This window comes from Papaver somniferum, chromosome 7, assembly GCF_003573695.1.
Source record: "Papaver somniferum cultivar HN1 chromosome 7, ASM357369v1, whole genome shotgun sequence".
Classification (NCBI taxonomy): Eukaryota; Viridiplantae; Streptophyta; class Magnoliopsida; order Ranunculales; family Papaveraceae; genus Papaver; species Papaver somniferum.
This window is the reverse complement of record NC_039364.1, coordinates 169,693,154-169,695,721: the sequence shown is the minus strand read 5'-3', so window position 1 is coordinate 169,695,721 and position 2,568 is coordinate 169,693,154. Positions and strand designations below refer to the sequence as shown.

Below are 2,568 nucleotides of genomic sequence, written 5' to 3'. Positions count from 1 at the left end.
TGGGATGGTTTCTCCAGCCAGGATTATAGGTTTCTGAATATGGGTCAAAATTCTGAAGGTTATCAAACCTAGTGTTATTATAGAGAGCATTGGCTTGCTCTTCAACAGTATTGCCTTCCCAAAAAGGCTCTATTCTACCACTAGTATGACCCACTTCTAAAGCTTCTAACCTTTTTGCTATATCAGCGATTTTGGCATCTGATTCGTAGCTTTTTTCTACCCTATTAACGTTTCCTCTGCCTAGAAGAATTGTTTTCTGGGTACCCTATTACTTTCCCATTGTTGGGTCTTTTCGGCGATTTCATGCAAGTATGTCATCGCATTATCAACTGTTTGGTTTTCAAACCCACCTGTACACATGGACTCTACTGTAGTTGTGGTGGGATAATCTAAACCCTCATAAAGGATCTGAACTAACCTAACCTTTTCTAAACCATGATGAGGACATTGGGATAATAAATCATTGAACCTTTCCAAATACCTATACAAAGATTCTCCCTCTTGTTGTGTAAACGTGCAGATTTGCGTCCTAATAGACGAGGTTTTGTGCCTAGGGAAAAACTTGTTCAAAAAGGCGGATGTAAGTTGTTCATAGGTTTCAATTGATTCGGAAGCCAAACTATACAACCACGACTTGGCTTTATATTTTAAGGAAAAGGGGAATAACCTGAGTTTTAAAGCATCATCATCAAGGTTTCTAATTTTCAGGGTACTACAGATTTCCTCAAAGTCCCTAACATGGAAATAGGGGTTTTCATTTTCTTTTTCTAAAAAGATTGGGAGCAACTGTAAGGTTCCAGGCTTAAGTTCATAATTTGCTTCAGTTTCAGGTAACTTGATACACGAGGGACGAGTAGTCCTAGTAGGATTCAACAAGGCTTTCAAAGTTGCCATTTCTGGCGCTATTGGACTATCAGGGATTTTCTCTTCAAACGGACGTTCAAAAACGGAGTCTTCACGAATCGGACTCTCTAAATTGAGGTAATCAAGACGCTTAGAACTACTAGGTTTCTCTTTAACAAATCTACCTAGGGAGTCTCTCTTACGTTCAGGCATGCAACATAATAAGGAAGGGAATTCTATGCAAACACAAAACAAGACTGACTCAACCAAATCAAACCTAAATTTATAGCAAACAAAAAGCATGATGGCTCCACTTAGATTGTCACTAGACCAGATTCTATTCTTTCGAAAAGGAACTCGTTACAATCTGAGCAAACCCCTCTGGAATCAATCCGAGTCAAAGTAAGTTGAATCAAGGCGAGGGAAGCTCAGTGGAGCTTTGATACCCAAGGCCTCACCGGTTACAAGGCGGCGCAGTCACGCATTCAACTCACAGAAACCGTCAAGAACTTTGAAGTATGCTCAAAAGAGTAACCAATATTCTTCGAACGACTTTCCTATTAAGCTCGTTACCCTATAGGTCTCGTTATAGTCAAAATTTTAGGCTTAGGTTTGCGTTTGGTTTCGTGTTCCTAAGGCGGGAAAGAAGAGAACGGTGATGAAATCCGAAACCTTATCTTGTATGGTCAGTCCTTGCCCTTTACTAGGAATTAAAAGCAACCGTATTCAAGTCCTCAGCATATATTCACCTTAAGGAATACATTAAACCCGCTGACAGGGGATTCGCGGGTGTTTCGAAAAAACTTACCTCCCGTACCATACGGGAGAAGAACCGCTGAATTCGACTCGGGCCACAAATCCTATGTTATGTACGAACCCGAGGGGCCGAGGTGATATCGTAATCACCATCCTTCCCTGCACACAGTTTATATTTAAACCAACCCTTCCTTAGGGTTTAAAAATAATAATGTCCAAAGTCCAATGTCCAAGTGTCCAAAAAGAAAAGAAAAAATTACAAAAATAGAAAACCCTAATACAGTTCTCTCTCTCTTCTTTTTTTTAATAAAGAAAAATAAACAAACCCTAAAAAAAAAAAAAAAACTAAGTCTAAAAACCCTAAAAGCAAATCCCCGGCAGCGGCGCCAAAAATTGATGTGGTTTTGAGATAGTGGTAAAAGTGGTTCGATTCTCAGACTTGCGAAGGATAAAATATATACTTAAATTCTAAAACTAAAATAGAAAACAAACTAAAAATTGTCACAAACTCAATCAAAGATGATATCAGTATTAAAAGAACACTGAGGCTAAGATTCCACTATTTTCAAAGTTCAAAGTGATTTAATCCCGATATTTATATTTATGCAATTTTCTCGTTCAAGTTGATTCTAACTTATTGCAACTAGTAGATTCTCAAAATAACAAGTGTAAATCCAAAGCATAGAACATCAAAAACCTAGGTCCAAGTATGTTCTATCAAAAAAAATCACAATTGCTTAACAAGGATCATTCAAACAATTTTCAACCAAGGAAAATAATCATAAAATAATTGCAAATAAATAAAAATAGAATATACCACTTCTTGTTGGAAAAATAGATTCCTCTATCGCCTCAGCAATGGGGTTTAGCTCCTCATATTAATCACTTGCTCAAAATATATGTTTATAGCTCAAAAAGTGTTTACAAGAGGTGAAACAATAAAACAGAAAAATTGCAACAGAAATAATT

General features: G+C 37.2%; 1 pseudogene; it reads left to right on the top strand.

Moving 5' to 3' along the window:
- The first annotated feature begins 430 nt into the window (after positions 1 to 430).
- Positions 431 to 530, top strand: LOC113300728 (annotated as a pseudogene).
- Positions 531 to 2,568: the final 2,038 nt, after the last annotated feature.